Here is a 19,237-nt window from a genome sequence, read left to right on the forward strand (position 1 = left end):
AGTTCTCTAGATGTTGAATTACTGGGTCATATGGAAAGTCAATGTTCAAAGTAATACCAGCACCACGTGAGAGTTTCACTTGCTGACATTATTCCCAGTATTGGTATTTTTGTCTTTTTAATTTGGCCATTGAAACGAGTGTGCAGTGATATTATGGTTGTAATTTCCATGATGAGTGCTGACAGTGAGCACTTCTTTTCCATGGGTTTATTCATATATGTCCTTTAGGAAAATCTCAGTACAACATTATTTTTAAATTTAATTGAATTATCTTCCTATTATTGAGTTATAAGACTTCTTTATATAGGCTGAACCTGTGTCTTTTAAAGGTTATGTGTTCTGCATTACTTTTAACCAGTGTGTGTGTGAGTTATTATGAAAAGGTGTTGATATTTGTCAAATGCTTGTTTTGCATTTATTGAAATAATTTCATGGTTTTCCTTTTTCAGCCTACTGAAATGATCACTTTTCTTGTTCGATATTTGAATATTAAACAAACTTTGTATTCCTGAAATAAACCTCACTTGATAATATATCGCCTTTGTATACTGTTGGATTCTATTTACTAGAATTTTGTTAAAGATTTTTGTGTCCACATCCATGGAGGTTACTGGTCTGCAGTTTTCTTTACTAATAGTGTCTTATTCTGGTTTTGGTATTAGTATAATGTTACCTCCATGAACTAATTTTGGAAGTATTCATTTCTGTTTTATTTTATGGAAGGTTGAACAGGATGGTATTATTACCTCCTCAGATGTTTGGTAAAATTTATCAACAAAGCCATCTGGGCAAGGTTATTTGTGTGTGTGTGTGTGTGTGTGTGTGTGAGACAGAATATTTGTAATTATGAATTTAATTTCTTTAATAATAAGGGCTATTCAGGTTACTATTTTTTCACAAGTGAATAAGCTTTATTACCTTGCACCTTTAAAAAAGTGTCTACTTTTCACTTAAGCTATAGAATATATTGACATAAAGTTGTTCATAAGATTCCTTTTTTAAAAAAATTCATTTAAATCCAAGTCAGTTTACATATAGTATAATAACGGTTTCAGGAGTAGAATTAGTGATCATCACCTACATATAATACTCAGTGCTCATTCCAACTAGTGCCCTCCTTAATATCTATTACCCATTCAGCCCATCCCTCCACCCATCACCCCTCCAGCAAGCCTCAGTTTGTTCTCTGTATTTAAGAATCTCTTGTGGTTTGACTCCCTGTTTTTATCCTATTTTCGCTTCCCTACTCCTATGTTCATCTGTTTTATTTCTTCCACATATGAGCAAAATCATATGATATTTGTCTTTCTCTGACTGATTTATTTCGTTTAACGTAATACACTCTAGTTCTATCCATGTTGTTGCAAATGGCAAGATTTCATTCTTTTTGAGAGCAGAGTAATATTCTATTTTATATGTACACCACATCTTCTTTATCTATTCCAAAGTTGCTGTACCAGTTTGCATTCCCACCAACAGTGCAAAAGTATTCTCCTTTCTCTGCATCCCCACCTACATCTGTTGTTTCCTGAGTTGTTAATTTTAGCCAGTCTGACAGGTGTAAGGTGGTATCTCATTGTGGTTTTGATTCGTATTTCCCTGAGGATGAGTGATGTTGAGCATCTGTTCATGTGTCTGTTAGCCATCTGGACGTCTTCTTTACAAAAGTGTCTGTTCATGTCTTTTGCCCATTTCTTCACTGCACTACTTGTTTTTTGGGCGTTGAGTTCCAAAAGTTCTTTTATAGATTTTGTATACTAAACCTTTATCTGATAGGTCATTTGCAAATATCTTCTCCCATTCTGTCAGTTGCCTTTTAGTTTTGTTGATCGTTTTCTTCACTGTGCAGAAGGTTTTTGTCTTGATGAGGCCCCAATAGTTCATTTTTGCTTTTGTTTCCCTTGCTTCCAGAGATGTGTCAAGAAGTTGCTGTGGCCGAGGTCAAAGAGGTTGTTGCCTATTTTCTCCTCTAGGATTTTGATGGCTTCCTGTCTTACATTGAGGTCTTTCATTCATTTTGAGTTTATTTTTGTGTATGGTGTAAGAAAGTGGTCCAGGTTCATTCTTCTACATGTCACTGTTCAGTTTTCCCAGCACCGCTTGCTAAAGAGACTGTCTTTTTTCCATTGGATACTCTTTCCTGCTTTGTCAAAGATTAGTTGGCCATATATTTGTGGGTCCATTTCTGGGTTCTCTATTCTGTTCCATTGATCTGAGTGTCTGTTCTTGTGCCAGTATCATACTGTCTTGTTGATTACAACTTGATGATTACAGCTTGAAGTCTGGAAATTTGAAGCATACATTTTTGGTTTTCTCTTTGAGGATTGCTTTGGCTATTGGGCTCTTTTCTGGTTCCATACAAATTTTGGAATTATTTGTTCCAGCTCTGTGAAGAATGCTGGGGTTATTTTGATGGGGACTGCATTGAATGTATAGATTGCTTTGGGTGGGTAGTATTGACATTTTAACAATATTGGTTCTTCCAGTCCATGTTTTTTCCATCTCTCTGTGTCTTCTTCAATTTCTTTCATAAGCTTTCTATAATTTTCAGTGTACAGATATTTCACCTCTTTGGTTAGGTTTAGTCCTAGGTATTTTATGGTTCTTGGTGCAATTGCAAATAGGATACATTTTTTGATTTCTCTTTCTGTTGCTTCATTATTGGTGTATAGAAATGCAACCGATTTCTGTATATTGATTTTATATCCTGCAACTTTGTGGAATTCATGGATCAGTTCTTGAAGTTTTTGGTGGACTCTTTTGGGTTTTCCACATAGGGTATTGTGTTGTCAACAAAGAGTGAAAGTTTGACTTTTTCCTTGCCAATTTTGATGGCTTTTCTTTTGGTTGTCTCGTTGCTGAGGCGAGGACTTCCAACACTATGTTGAACAACAGTGGTGAGAGTGGACATCCCTGTTGTGTTCCTGCCCTAAGACGGAAATATCTGTTATTCCCTATTGAGGATATTAACTGCGGGTCTTTTGTATATGACCTTGATGATCTTGAAATATGTTTCTTCTATCCCTATTTTCCTGAGGGTTTTTATCAAGAAAGTATGGTGTATTCTGTCAAATGCTTCTTCTGCATCTATTGAGAGGAACATATGGTTCTTGTCCTTTCTTTTATTAAAGTGATATATCACATTGATTAATTTGCGGATATTGAACCAGCCCTTCACCCCAGAAGTAAATTGCACTTGAATCATTGTGGTGAATAATTCTCTTGAAGTATTGTTAGATCCAGTTTGCTAGTATCTTGTTGAGAACTTCTGCATTCGTGTTCATCAGGGAAATTGGTGTATAGTTCTCCTTTTTCGTGGGGTCTTTGTGTAGTTTTGGAATCAAGGTAATGCTGGCCTCCCAGAATTTGTTTGGCGGTCTTCATTCCATCTCTGTCTTTGGAACAGCTTCAAAAGAATAGGTATTAACTCTTCTGTGGACAATCTGGAATAAATGGACACATTCCTGGAAACATATAAAGTGCCAAAAGTGAAACAAGAAAAAATAGAAAATTTGAGCAGACCCACAATCAGTAAGGAAATTGATTCAGTTATCAAAAATCTCCCAATAAATAAGAGTCCAGGGCCAGATGGCTGTCCAGAGGAATTCTACCACACACCTAAAGAAGAGTCAATACCTACTCTTTTGAAGCTGTTCCAAAACATAAGATTCCTTTATCTTTTTAATGTCTGTAGGATCCAAAGTAAAATACTTTTCTTCTAGGTATGGCAATTTGAGTTTTCTCTCTTTCTTGTTGGCTAGAGGTTTACAATTTTATTGATCATTTCAGAGAGGTAGTTTTTTATTCTATTGATTTTCCTTTTTGTTTTCACTTTTCTATGTCATTGATTATTCACTTTCCCCATTTTCCTGCTCATCTTAAGTTTGCCTTGCTCATTTTTTTTCCCTCTGGTTTCTTAAGGCAATAGCTTAGATCAGAGGTTGGCAAATTAGAGCCTGTGGCCTATTTTTGCACAGCCTCTGAACTAAAAAAAAATTTTTTATATTTTAAAGGGTAATAAAACAAAGAACAGTCAACAGAGATCATCTATGAGTCACAAAGCCCAACATGTGTACTATTTGGCTGTTAGTTTTCAAAGTTTACCAATTCCTGGCTTAAATCATTTGTTTGAGTCTTCTTACATATCAGCATTTAAAACTACAAATTTCCCTTTATTCACTGCTTTAGCAGGATCCCACAGCTTTGTTGCAATATTTTGTCTTCTTCTTTTGAATAAAAGATTTTCCGATTTTCCTTGTGATTTCTTTTTTTGTCCTAAGGGTTATTAACTAAGTGTTTCTTAATTTCCAAATGTTTACTTATTGATTCCTATCTAGTTAAATCCTGCTGTGGTCAGAAATGTATTTTATATGCATTCCATCCTTTTAAGTTTATTGAGAGTTGACTAAGTGTCCAGAATAAAGGTTGTCTTGGTAAATATTCCATTTACGCTTGAAAATAATTTGTATTCTGCTGTGTTTTGGTGTTTTATATATGCCAGTTGTGGAGGCTCTTTTTTTCTCTATACATATATACATATATGTCTTCATCACCTTTTGTTTAAAAATACTTGTTGAGAAGTATGTTCTTTCTGTCCAATTAATTGACAAAGTGTGCCTGGGCTAAAATTCGATTGATTGAAGATCTGTAGATTTTGTCCTTCTGGCTGTCTTAAAACATTTATTTTCAAATATCCAAGGTGAAAAAAATTTTTCTTCAAAGTAGACAAATGATAAGAATCCCTTGCGCATTAGTCTCATGCAATGTGATGGTTTGTTAGCAAAGAAAAATTCCTACAGTCTTTCTTTGAATAGTGCCATTGAATTTGATGGTAAGGTATACTCCAGTGAGTTTTAAAATAATTGTAAGGCTATGTCACTATTAGGAATAGGTGCATAAATTAAGTAGAAATGAAGCAGATTCTAAAGCTGGACGATTTTTTGAAGCTCCAACATTTACAAGTTGAGTTTATAAAGTTTCGACTTTTAATGATCATTTCTGTCTTTTTCTTCTACTTTGCTATTCCCAGGCAATATTATTGCTGCAGAAGCAATATTATAAAAAGAATATCTTCTTGTATACTTTTAATCTGAATGAAATTATGAAAGGGTTATTGAACATGACCTTAAATAAAGCCAAACTATCAATAACCTAGAATCACCAGACATTTTGGCTTACTTGAAAGTATATTTGATGCTAACAGATTAATTTACGACTGTTCGGTGTCTTGGCAGGTTCCCTTTTTTCACATGTAAAGTGAGTAATGGGCTCTTTATTCAAATGGATTTTTAAGAAGACAAAAAGTCGCATTTTTGCTTGATTTAACGAATACTGAAATTGGAATTCCGGAAAGATATTTCCTGAAATGGCTAGACTGAGACGGAAGGTCTGTTAGTTAATGTTGTAAGTAAATACGTACAGCTTCAGAAACCTACTTCGTGCAGGGCCCGGAGGTGACTTTCAGAACGAAGGGTCCAGAGAGCCACAGGCTCAGAGCTACATGGCCCAGAGCCCACTCTTTGGTCCCGTGTGACATTGGTTTCGTGTATTATAAAGCAGCGAGTCAGGTATTTCCCAATGGGGAGCTCTCTGACTCTACACCATGCTTAAACCCTATGTGCACGTGTGTTAGGCGCTACGGCAAGTAACGTTTACAAAGTCCCGGTCCTGGTGTTCAGAAATGAATACCGCTAGAAGGTTCGCCAGCTTTTCAGATGTTTTTATAACTAAAGGTTCATATCTGAAAATCGAGTGTTCCCTTCACTGAAAAAGAAAACTTCCAACATTCAAAATGATTTGAAAGGAAATCCACCTCGTTGAAAACTGGTGGCATGATTTTTGAAGTCATATAGACCCCCATCTTACACTAATACAAAGGTAAACTAACAAAGGGCTCTGTTCCTTGTTTACCCGGTGATTTTGGAAATGCTGCTATTAACTTAATAGAATGTCTGCATTTATTGATTATGACTTAGTAAAGAGAAGATATTAAAATAATTGATGCAAATAGCTACCTAATTTAATTATTAACTGTCACCTTGAACAGCCAACTGATGCATTTTAAAGAACCTGTTTGTTTCAATAGAGATCTTATACTTATCCAGGGGTACAGACTTTACAGCAATTATTTATGTTATCATAATATATAAATATTTAGTTTGTAACATTCACGGTTTGGCCCAAACACATTTTAATAAAGCATAAATCCAATATAACATACGCCTTTCTCCAAATTATTTCAAGTTAATGCAAGGATGTTCTCGCATGAAAAGATTTCTAAATAATTGCAAAAATCTAGAATTTTTTAAAAGACCTTCAAAATCAAAAGGGAAAAGCATCGGATTTGGAATCAGGTGATCCAGGCTTAAATTTTGGCTTTGAGGGCAAGGTTCTTTGTAACTCTGCTCACTCCTCCCTGGATGAGTTCTAGTTCCCTCCATCTGCCTTTTGGGCATTATGCCAAAGAGTGAATGGTCTGAGAACAGCTTTGAGGGCCACACAGTTATATGAAGCTGAAGAGGCAGAAATTACAAGATTAATTTCAATCCGGAAATTGAAACTGATCCAATCTATACTCAACCCACAAACAATAACCTCTGGGTTTTGAAATATCTCCCTTAAACTTGTTTTATTTATCTCTTTATTTGCTTAGATTCCTAAGGAAAAGCACAGACTTATCACAAATGAGTATTTGTGGTTGTATTTAACACAATCTTCTGGAGAGAGGAATTGCTGAGCCATAAATAAACCTCTTCTGTTTTTGAGTAAGATTTCACAAGAATTTATATTGCTTTCTTTAGGAAACTTTACACGGATAATATTGAGCCTATCACCATGGTGTTTGTTACTAACCTTTTAGTTAGTACCCCAAAAACCTTAGTTTGAGGGAAGAAAATTCAAAATTATTAGAATTCTCATGCAAAGCATCTGCTGTACTTGGGTTTGCACCTCAGGGCCTTTGCACTTGTTGGTCCTGTCCTTAGAAAATTTTCTCCAGGCATCCATATGGATGCCCTCTCTATTCATTCATATCTCTGTTCAAATCTCACCTCATCACTAAAGTCCTCTTGATGTCCTTCTAGAAAGCACACCCAATCCATCTTTCCCCTTCACATGGCTTGCTTTTGTGCTATAGTCCTTGTGCCTGTCTGCTATTATGTATTCGTTTTTTGTGTGTTCACTATTTCCTTCACTAGAATGGAAGTTAGCGAAGTCACAGACTTTATTTTTATTTGTTGAGTTAATTAGTAATTAATGAGAAAAAGCAATACCTATATTTGTATTTATATCCAAGAAATTAAAAGCTTTGGATTGCCTAATTCTACTTAGGAATACCAAAAAGATATAGTATATTTATAGTATAGTTATAAATCTTGTGTGTGTGTACTCAAACAGTGGCCATTCAGATCTTTTGCTTTTATTTATTTTTTAAGTTTATTTATTTATTTTGAGAGAGGAGAGAGAGAGCGAGCGAGGGAGGGGCAGAGAGAGAGTGAGGGAGGGCCAGAGAGAGGGAGAAAGAGAATCTCAAGCAGGTTCCATGTTGCCGACACAGAGCTCGACATGGGGCATGAATCATGAACTGTGAGATCATGACCTGAGCCGAGATCATGACCTGAACCAAGATCAAGTGTCGGGCGCTCAACCAATTGAGTCACACAGATGCCCTATCAGGTATCTATTGAGTAGCCAAATGCAGATATTGAGTAGGCAGTTACCTGTGTATTCTCTTAGGAGAGAGGTGTGGTTGAGGATATCGTTGGGGATGATCAGTGTATATGAAGCTAATGTAGTGTGCAGTACTTGGTGTGATCAGTAGGAGAACAAGTAGAGATAGAAAAGGGAGGAAGTCCAATGACCAAACCCAGGACACTCCACCATTAGACGGGGGGTGTGACCCTGGGAACATGGTGTCAGGAGAAGGCACCAAGTGGAGAGAAAGTGAGCAGCCTGCAGTGGGTGAGGGTCCAGGCTGGGGTCCTGCCAACAGGGCTCCAATGTTGTTCATGATGAGAGGTTGAGGGATTCTTCTCTCTTTTCTGTGTAGTTGATGGTGTTGGTGTGAAGAGATGGCCAACAGCATCAAAACCTTTCTCCAGGACCTTGCCAAGGGAACTGAAGTGTCCGTCTGGGCTATTTGTGCCATCTCGAAGCTAGATGCTCAAATCCAGGACAAAAGAGAGGAGCAGTATTGAAGAAAGGCAAGTAGTACCTTGGCGCAGTAGAGGGAGCAGGTATGGTGCACGAGCAGGAGAGGGAACCAGGTATTGTTACTGGAATTTTCCAGTGCTCTGTTTGGAATGGCAGAGTATTCTCATGTGTTCTCCACTTGTTTCATCAAGTGTTTATTCCTGGGCTTCAGCCAGTGACAGCACAGGTTATCGGTGATCCACGGCTATGCGGAGATGCTTGGTCGTGGCTGGAGTTCTTTCCTGCATCAATTTCCAGTGTTCTTTGGGTTCTCCCCATCCGTGCTTAGCAGAGTTTCCAGTGTCATCTGGCTTCAGGATAGAATTGATCTGGCTTTTGAGGTATCAGGGAGAAAGTGTTCCCCATTCCCTGGTTTCAGCAAAACAGGCGCTCACGTGTTCCTCAACAGTTTTCTGTTGACTCTCTTCTTCATGCAAGGGATGTTGTGAGTCTCTTTCCCAACCATATTTTTGGTCCCCTGGTTAGTCTTCTGCATATGTCTGTCTCTACTCACTAAACTGCTTTGGGTATCCTAGTTCAATAAAGGAATCAAAATCCACCAGTGGCTATCGGTCAGAAAGTCATTGCCTTACTAGCTTGGATGTGGCTTGCCCTTGGCTTTCCTCCTAGGAACACAGTCCCTGTACATTACCTCTCTATCCTCCTTCATTTACTCTTGTCAACTTAATGCATGGCAAAGAGCCAGCCATACATCTTGTTGGTGGTCTCCTTGGAAAGTCCACAGGACCTTCTACCTTCAGTCTGCCCGAGCCCTGCTCCTCCTCCGAAGGGTCCCTTTCATTAAGTGGATCTGCTGACTCCTGAGCCCCCTGCATCCAGAGGGGAGGGGTTGTATTGGAAGGACCCTGTGGCAGCTCGTCTCCCTGTTTACCTCACCCCACTCTGCCCAGGGCCCTCTGCATATTCCCTTCTTCTGGAGGAACTGGGATTTTTGTCCCTGGTGACCACGAGGCACAATCTTCCTGACACCCGTATGTGGATTTTTAACACCACCCTGAACCTGAAAAGGTCCCAGGTTTCCCCCAGCACTTTTCTAACATTTGCTGGCCTCTGTGTCTAGACCGATATGACACCTTGTTTCTCTCCCTATGCCATTTGCTGCCCCACCTCCCCTTCCTACCCCCCACCACCCTTGGATGAATGGACTTTGTAGTTCAAGCCATTTCATTCCATACATTTGTTATTTCTGTTGGTTTTCTGTTATAAGGGCTGAGGGCAGACTGCCCCAAGACAGGCCACTTTGGGATGAAGATGATTTTAAGTTAAAAAGCAAGACAGCATGGTACTGGCACAAAAACAGACACTCAGATCAATGGAACAAAATAGAGAATCCAGAAATGGACCCACAAACGTATGGCCAACTCATCTTTGACAAAGGAGGAAAGAATATCCAGTGGAATGAAGTCAGTCTCTTCAGCAAGTGGTGCTGGGAAAACTGGACAGTGACTTGTAGAAGAATGAACATGGGCCGCTTTCTTACACCATACCCAAAAAAAAACTCAAAATGGATGAAAGACCTCCATGTAAGACAGGAAGCCATCAGAATCCTCAAGGAGAAAGCAGGCAAAAACCTCTTTGATCTTGGTCGCAGCAACTTCTTACTCAACACGTCTCCAGAGGCAAAGGAAACAAAAGCAAAAATGAACTATTGGGACCTCATCAAAATAAAAAGCTTCTGCACAGCGAAGGAAACAATCGGCAAAACTAAAAGGCAACCGACGGGAGAAGATATTTGCAAATGGCATATCAGATAAAGGGTTAGTATCCAAAATCTATAAAGAACTTGTCAAACTCAACACCCAAAAAAACAAATAATCCAGCGAAGAAATGGCCAAAAGACACGAATAGACACTTCTCCAAAGAAGACATCCAGATGGCCAACTGACACATGATAAAATGCTCCACGTCACTCATCATCAGGGAAATACAAATCAAAACCACAAGGAGATACCACCTGACACTGGTCAGAATGGCTCACATTAACAACTCAGGCAACAACAGATGTTGGCGAGGATGTGGAGAAAGAGGATCTCTTTTGCATTGTTGGTGGGAATGCAAACTGGTGCAGCCACTCTGGAAACAGTATGAAGGTTCCTCAAAAGATTAAAACTAGAACTACACTACGACCCAGCAATTGCACTACTCGGTATTTATCTGAGGGATACAGGTGTGCTGTTTCAAAGGGACACATGCACCCCAAAGTTTATAGCAGCACCATCAACAATAGCCAAAGTATGGAAAGAGCCCCAATGTCCATCGATGGATGAATGGAGAAAGAAGATATGGTATATATATACAATGGAGTATTACTCCGCAATCAAAAAGAATGAAATCTTGCCATTTGCAGCTACGTGGATGGAACTAGAGGGTATTATGCTAAGTGAAATTAGTCAGTCAGACTTCACTCATAGGAGGACTTCACTCATAGGAGGACAAATATCACACGACTTCACTCACAGGAGAACTTTAAGATACAAAATAGGTGAACATAAGGGAAGGGAAGTGGAAATAATATAAAGACAGGGAGGGGGACAAAACAGAAAAGACTCTTAAATATGGGGAACAAACAGAGGGTTACTGGAGGGGTTGTGGGAGGGGGGAGGGGCTAAATGGGGAAGGGGCACTAAGGCATCTACTCCTGAAATCATTGTTGCACTATATGCTAGCTATGTGTAAATTAAAAAATAAATAAATTTTTAAAAAAACAATCAAAATGCAGCAGATTCATGAAAAGATTTTTATTTCCTTCTCAACTGTCTCCAGAGAATTTAGGCCAAGGGTTTGCTCCAGGAAGAGAGCGAGGGATACAAGCAGACAAATGTTCATCTTTAGCCCAGAAGGCTGACCTACAGCCTGAATAGCTTCCAAAAGGATCATATACGTGCTGGTTGCTACCTTCTTAAAGGGCCTCACGACTGCCTGTACATCTCACTGATCGTTAACAACAAACTGAATGAGAAATCTTGCAAAAGTATTTTTACGAGTCGAAATTTGCAGGAGACATTTATGATCTAATACTCCTTGTACATCCCCCCTCCCACCCACCTTGAGCACTAGGCATATAACCACCAGCCTCGCACAGCAAAAGTGCAGTTGTTTCTGCTCGTGCTACTAAAGTAAACTTACGAAGCGGCACCGTGAAACATCTCAAGAACTCTTTCTTAGCGTTGCAGGCCACAATCCCGCAACTCTGTCACCATAGATAACTGCATTGCGGTCTGAACCAGGTAGGCAGCCTGGAGGAACCCAGCAAGGCCTGTTTGGTCAACGCCCTCTGTGTCGTATTGTTGCCAACCGGCCCAGCAAACTTTTGTTTACCACACATTTCCTCTCTCGAACCTTCCACTGAAGCGCTCTCCTTTCCTTTCCTTGAAGTTCCAGACCCCTGCCCCCTTTGTCTTCAGCTCAGAATGACACATATACTTCATTCTGCCTATCTTTCCACCCAAAATTTCATATGTACTAGGAATCCACACACACATGAAATTCTGGGTGGATTCCTGGTACCTACGAAATTAAGTTCGGTCTTCTGTGCATCTGTCTCATGTCAATTTGATGCTTAGTTCCGCTAGAAGGACCTTCAGGGGCAGAGGAAATTCTTCTTCTCTGACACTCTGAAGTCCATACACTGGACGTGGGGAGCGAGGAGTATCTCAGTTGTTGCTAGACGCGTGTAACTCCGGTTAGCGTCTGGTCTCCCTTGGTCCACTGGGGCAGGGGTGGGGAGCAGCCCGAGGAGGTGGAACACCAAGAAAAGCCTCCTCACAGAGAGATCTGCTAGATTTTGAGGAATGGTTTTCTTGCTTCTCCTGGAAGGAGAAAAGGTGTTCTCACTCATGCATTTAGAATTCTCCAATGTCCATCAACTGATGAATGGATAAAGAATGGAATACTACTCGGCCGTGAAAAACAATGAACTCTTGCCATTTGCAGCAACGTGGATGGAACTGGAAGGTATTGTGCTAAGTGAAATAAGTCAGTCAGAGAAAGACAGATATCATATGTTTCCACTCATATGTGGAAGTTGAGAAACTTAACAGAAGACCATGGGGGAAGGGAAAGAAACAAATATATATAGTTACAAACAAAGAGGGAGGCAAACCATAAGAGATTTTTAAATACAGAGAACAGGGGCACCTGGGTGGTTCAGTGAGTTAAGCGTCTGACTTCAGCTCAGGTCATGATCTCGGGGTTCAGTCCGTGGGTTCGAGCCCCGCGTCGGGCTCTGGGCTGACAGCTCAGAGCCTGGAGCCTGTTTCAGATTCTGTGCCTCCTTCTCTCTCTGCCCCTCCTTGGCTCATCCTCTGTCTCTCTCCCAAAAATAAATAAACATTAAGACATTTTTTTTTACTAATAAAAAATAAAAATGAATACAGAGAACAAACAGGGTGGAAGGGGGTGGGACGGTGGGTGGGTAAATTGGGTGACGGGCATTGAGGAGGGCACTTGTTGGGATGAGCACTGGGTGTTGTATGAAAGGGATGAATCATGGGAATCTACCCCCGAAACCAAGAACGCACCATATACACTGTATGTCAGCTAACTTGACAATAAATTATATTTTAAAAATTAAAATAAATTAAAATAAATTAAAATCCCCCAGCTTGGGGAAGCACCAATTCTGTACCAGCGTCACTGCACACAGAATGCTCAGAAAACCTGAACTTTTCCAACGCTGGAAACTGGAAATTAACTGCCAGCCACTGCCGGGTCTATCTGGTATTTCGAAGGAATACTGGGGGCTATAAATAGAAATTCAAGGAGTAAACTTTTCAAATCCCAAACCTCTGATTGCTTGGTGTTTTTCTCGTCACTTTAAGCAATGAAATATAGGGGTGAAGGTGGGCAGATATCCAAACAAGTACATAATTTTAAAACGTCACAATTAAGAGACGTCCAGGTGGCTCAGTCGGTTAAGCCAACTGTCCAATTTGGGCTCAGGTCGTGATCTCACGGTTCGTTCACTTCTGAGTTCAAGCCCCACGTGAAACTCTCTGATCGGTTTCCCTGTGTCTCTGCCCCTCTTCTGCTCACATGTACATTCATGCTCTCTGTCAGAAATACACTTAACAAATAAACTTAAAAACATAAAATGTCACAATTAAACATGAGCGAGTATCCCCTCTACCAAATCCCGCAAAAAGCAAGTCTGTTACTAGGTATTAATGTAACCTTTGGTAGCTCACTTTATCTAGGGATCTCTGTTGCTCTCTGTGTAAAATGAAGCAAGTAAGCTGATAAAATCCAAGATCTCTTTTAGGTTTGAAATTCTCATCTACCTTTTCTACCTCTACAGGCTGTTCCAGACAGAAAACTCAAATCTAAAGAAGTTCTAAGGTCTTCCAATAATGTTCAACAAAGGTAATTTAAAGACATTAAACCCTTGTAAAAGCACAGCAAACCAATGGCTCTGAGATTTCAAGGTCTAGTTCACTGCTTACTGGAAGAAAATCAGAGCAAAAAATAAAGAAGCGAGGATTATGGCTAAAAACAGAAAAAGAGTGGGTGGCAGAATATATAATTGTATAGAAGTTTGAGAAATATAAAGGCTGGCAAATGAGTTTAATATTAAAATGTCAAAGAAAGAGTCTGGAAGGGATAATTGAAGGTCAAGAGTAAGCCAGAGAACCTTTGGCTGAAGACGCCATAAATATACAGAACAGGAAGAAATACAGGAAATAAAAATCTATTTAAAATGTTTATTTAAACAAATGAAGGCTATAAAGCATGTGCTGACTAAAATAAGGAAGAGGGAAATTAATTCACATTCACCGAATACCTGTTATGTGTCAGGCATTGGGCCAGGTGGTTTACACAGCCTAGTAATTTAAGAGTTCATTGGAGACTTGAAAAAGGAAACCAGGGGAGTCATGAATAATTATTGTTCATTATGCACAAGCCTGGGGGACTCAAAGGAGTCTTGCTTGGTGGTCCTACATTTCGGTAGGACGTCAGCATAGGCTTGTCATCCGTAGTTTGAGGTTTCTCGGGTGAGCGTGATACATAGCCAGGCTTGAAAATCACATCCTTTACCCTGGCAGGTTCACATTCAGTCGGTGAAAACAATACATCACTGTCACTGTGCACAAGAGAGGGGAAGATTGCGGGGCTGTGAGGAGACCGTCCCGAGAGCTGGAAAATGGAAGGGAGAGGGGAGATCAAAGCAGCCCCAGGGGCTGGACCAGACCTGACCTACTGAGGAAGTCTCGCTAAGGTGGTGAGGATTTCAACCAGGATGAGACTAGAGAGGAAGATATTGTCATAATTGACTAATCTTCACTGCTGCTCAGGGTAATATCAGTTCCTGGGAAAGCAGGGCTGGAGAGTGACGAGGTCCTTAGGAGAGTCATTGCCAAGTACAAATCACCATAGACCACAGTTCCCTCCAGGTTTGTATCCAGGATGCTGTGAGGGGTGCGAACAGGTGCCCCAGGCAGGTGACAGTGTTGAGGTCCCACAGCAACTGGGCAGGGCAAGGGCAATTCTTAGATGTGTCACAGGGAGAGGGGATGGAAGTAACACGAATTAAGCAGCTCAACGGGAAGGACCTAAAGTGAGCAAACAGGAAATGAGAGTTTGAACTACAGGGTTTAAAAAGAAGAGAGGATTGAAGTCACACAACAAAGGACAGGTCAAGAGGTCTTGGTGACAGGCTGTGGAGAAGCAAAGGCCCTGTGGAAGCTTCCACAGAGCATTGAAGCCTTGCTGACTGGGGTGTTATGGTAACTGAGCCAGAAATAGGAAGTATTTCTGGAGAGAGGGTTTGGCAAGAAGAAAAGAGTGAGTCAGAAATACTGGGATTTGAAACTACAGAGACGAGTCAAAGCCCCAGGTGGTGTTTGGGGATCCATCCATAAGAGCCGAGAGAGACGCTCAGGTAGGGGGGCAGGGGGACGGAGACGCAGAGAAGCAGCCTTGAGGGGAAGGCCTGCAGGTGGGGGGAGCACACACGGCAAGGAAGAGCAGAATCGGGACTGAGAGGGGGCAGCTCCATGCGGGGAGGGCAGCAGGAACAAAGGAAGGGACAAAAAGCTGTCAGATCAAGCAGCAAGTAGCTAAGTAGGTGAGCGCAGGTGGGTCCTGAGGATGCCCAGGAGCTCATCACCCACATTGACTGCTGGTGGAAGAAACAGCCTCCGTCGGGCCTTAACCTTCCTCTTCAGTGAAAGGGGAGCTACAAAGTGATCTCTTAGGGCCTTTTGTCCTGTGGCATATGCTGTGTGGGACCAGAGTGGTGGGGCAGAAACCAGGCTGTGCAGAATAATAGAGCTCTTTAAATGGAAGGCAGCGGGGGGAACACGGTCTTTTGCAGAATTTTTTTTTTTTATTAAAATTTTTTTTTTTAAGTTTATTTATTTTTGAGACAGAGAGAGACAGAGCATGAACGGGGGAGGGGCAGAGAGAGAGGGAGACACAGAATCGGAAGCAGGCTCCAGGCTCTGAGCCATCAGCCCAGAGCCCGAAGCGGGGCTCGAACTCACGGACCGTGAGATGGTGACCTGAGCCGAAGTCGGACGCTCAACCGACTGAGCCACCCAGGCGCCCCCAGAATTTTTAAGGTGAAAGGAACTTGTACAAGTAGGGTCAAAGGAGGCGGGGGGGGGGGGGGGGGCGGAGGGGGGGGGCAGGGACCACAGGCGCAGAGTACTGACCTGCGTTCCAGGGGGAAAATAGACCATGTGAAAACGGTGGGCACGCTAGAATAAAATCAGCAAAAGAACCCAGCGAGGGGTAGCCTTTCTCCCGGGTAGTCTCTGCGAAGCCTTCTGGTTCTTGCAAATCGAATCGAACCCACTAGAGCCTGGAGAGGCAGGAGAGCCAGGGCCACGGGGGGTCTTGGAAACCGAGAAAGTCCTTTTTGGAGAGGATAAATATGCATTTAAAGATTTCAAGGTTTTGGTTAACTGCTTATGATTTACCATGGACTAGCAAAAACCTACGTGCTCACATCCACATGCTGCATGGACCTCGTACTTTACATAACACTGTTTGCTCCTCACCTCTAATGAAGTCGGCAGGCAGCAGTCTCTCGATATATAAAGTGTGCGTGAGATTTCACGTTCGCAGACCTTAAGGTGAAATGAAGTTTAACTGAGCAATAAAAGCCTAGAATTTCGACGGTGTGCTGGCAGCGACAAAGCTCACAATTTCTTTATTATCGTGCTCTGTTTCACTATAAAATTGTTCAGGGCCAAACGAACCTTAAGTCTATGGGCCCTACAATGCAGCACACATTTAAGGGCAAACAGTGCAGAAAAATCTCAGCAGGTGATCATCCAGATCATTTAATGGGCTGGGGCCTTTAACAACGAACAGTAGATTTCTGCCCCCCCACCCCAAAAAAAGATTTTCTCAGAAAAAGAAGATTGCTTTTTCACAGATGATGATGTCATTAAGAAAATGTTTTGTGTTCAAGAAGGAAAACCTTGGGCTTGACAAAAACTTGTTGAACTGTAGCCCAGAAAATCTGCCTGGATTTGGGTTTAACATTTACTGAGTGTATCTGACATACAGATCAGGACAGATATTGGTAACAGAGCTCAATGCTGTGAGATTCGAGTTTCTGAATTTACTTCTTCCCTTAGGTCACACAGACTTTAGCTGAAGCACAGTTTCCTTCCAAAAGGCAGTAATTGGCCCTTGGCAGGCTCCTTAATTCACTATAAAACAAAGACAATAGGGAGTCTTAATTTTGGAATTCAGGAAAGTTTCTTGGTTGCTAACCCGTGGACAGTTCACAACAACTGGTTTCTGCTTTTTGGATTCTTTTTTTGTTTGTATAGAGCTTGATTGTTTATAAATCATCTCAATATAAAGCATCTCATTATCTCTTTATAATCATCCTGAGATGTAGTCACTATCCTCATTTTCCAGCGCATTTTCTCCGTCACACAACCCCTTGGCTTGTTCGTTCATTAGAGAAGTCTTTGTTTGTTTGTTTGTTTGTTTGTTTTTAGCACCTGCTAAGTACAAGGTGCTTTTCCAGGTTCTAGGGAGAAAATAAAGAGTTTAATTGTTGCTTGTTAACCCTGAAAATATAAATATAAAGTACTTGTGCCACATAAGACTCTTCATTGAACTTATTTGGGCACTTCGATTTTCCATACCTAATATTTGATGTATCCATTAAGGCAGAGTAAGCATATTTAATATTCAAGCCACAATGTTTAACATGTCAGTTCAACAAATACTTGTCACACATATTCCATGGATTCTACACCATGCTAGTCTTTGAGATACATAGATGCGTAAACCTCCTCTCATCATTAAACTCATTGAGACCCAGAGCCCTTAACACCAACCACACCGCAAAATTTCCTGTGGTGCTTTAGAAATACAAGGACCTCTCACTGTATTCCTCCATGTTGATTTTGGAACAGGGCTTGGTATCTATTATTTTTTATGTCTCATGGAAGATTCCAATACCCAGCCAGTGAAAAGGATCGCTAGCCTCACGGAAATTATTTTGCTTACGATCTATTCTTTATTTTTCAAAGCACCATCTACATGAAGCTTCTCATAAAACTAAACCTACACCAGCCCTATCACCCAGCCCTTTTACTCCTTGGGTTACTCAAAACAAATAAATCCACGTGTCCACAAAAGGACATGCACAAGAATGTTTACAACAATTAATAATAGCTCACGTGCCCAAGAAAAGGAAAATGGAAAAAAAAAAACCAACAACCTGATATACTCAAACAATGGAATACCCACTCACGAATACCACTACGGATACACATAACAACATGAATAAAACTCAAAAAACACTACGCTAAATGAAAGAGGGATTACACAAAAACCTGCTACCGAATCATCCTATTTCTCTGAAGTTCTAGAACACGCAAAAGTAATTTATGGTGGAAAATAAAACAGTGATTGCCTTGAAGGGATTGGAAGTTGAGAAAGGCCAAGAAGGACTCTCTAGCATGATAGCAATATTCTATTTATTAACAGAGGTTTGGTTACACTGGGACATGTATTTACCAAAACTCAAAGCATGCTGCCCTTAAGAAAAGGAAAATAAAAACCTCAAAAGAAAAAAATCGTAAACAGATCTTGAGCTCTTAATGGATGTCATGTATGTTGAAGTACCTAGGGGAGGCATGTACTGAAGCAGCTGATAGTGGTGGACGTAAAAATGAGATAGATTGATGGACGGAGATCAGGATGGATAGATTTAATAAAACAAATAGAATAAATTATTAATGTAGAGCCTACGTGATGGATATAAAACTGGCTCAACTTTTTGTACATTTGAAAATTTTTATAATTAAGTATCAGGAAAAATTGTACGTGCATGTCCACAGTGTTTAAGGTGTCTAACATAACTTCGGGCACCTTGTACGTGTTAACCCATGCAATTTGCATAAGTCATGTGACAGAGGCCAGTTGCGCACCGAATCCACTTTGTCATCTCCCTGTTGGTGCAGATCGTTTCCAACCAAGCGTGTGCTTGCCTGTGGTCACATGACTGAGCCTGGCCAATGGACTGGGAGTGGAAGCGATGGCTACCATTAGGAGGCCTGGCCCGTAGGCACCTTTCCCACGTGAGACTGGATGGAAACCTCAGAACCCTGGTGCCTTCTGTTGCAGGTGATGCCCCGACTCACTGAAGGAGCAATGCTGGCCTATCAGAAATATTTGTCTTGGACTTCTTGTGAGCTCAAAATATACTTCTTATTATATGATAGAGATTGGGGTATTAGTACTGCCTTAGTTCGTGCCAATCTAACTTGCGTATCGTTCTACCGCATGGGTACTGATAGTGTCCTTATTTAACACATAAGGACACAGCCCACAGGTAAGACAGCTCAGCGGCCACCCTGGGATTCAAACTCAGGCATTTTGGCTCCAGGGTCTAGACTCCTGAGTATTGCACTAATTCTGCCTCTTCCTTCCTTGGAGTGGAGGTACTGATAAATAAATGTTTCTCCTTCAAGCAAGTGATGTAACTCAGCGACAGAGGATCACCTTTCAAAACACAAATTGGTATTCCCAGAAGCAGACTTGTAATCCTGCTCCT

The 19,237-nt window shown here is 40.9% G+C and overlaps 1 pseudogene; it reads left to right on the plus strand.

The window, feature by feature from the left end:
• The first annotated feature begins 8,069 nt into the window (after positions 1-8,069).
• LOC109258426 (etoposide-induced protein 2.4 homolog) lies at positions 8,070-8,861 on the plus strand (annotated as a pseudogene).
• Positions 8,862-19,237: the final 10,376 nt, after the last annotated feature.

This window comes from Panthera pardus, unplaced genomic scaffold (genome assembly GCF_024362965.1).
Source record: "Panthera pardus isolate Hobbes unplaced genomic scaffold, ASM2436296v1 HiC_scaffold_7, whole genome shotgun sequence".
NCBI classification, from domain to species: domain Eukaryota; kingdom Metazoa; phylum Chordata; class Mammalia; order Carnivora; family Felidae; genus Panthera; species Panthera pardus.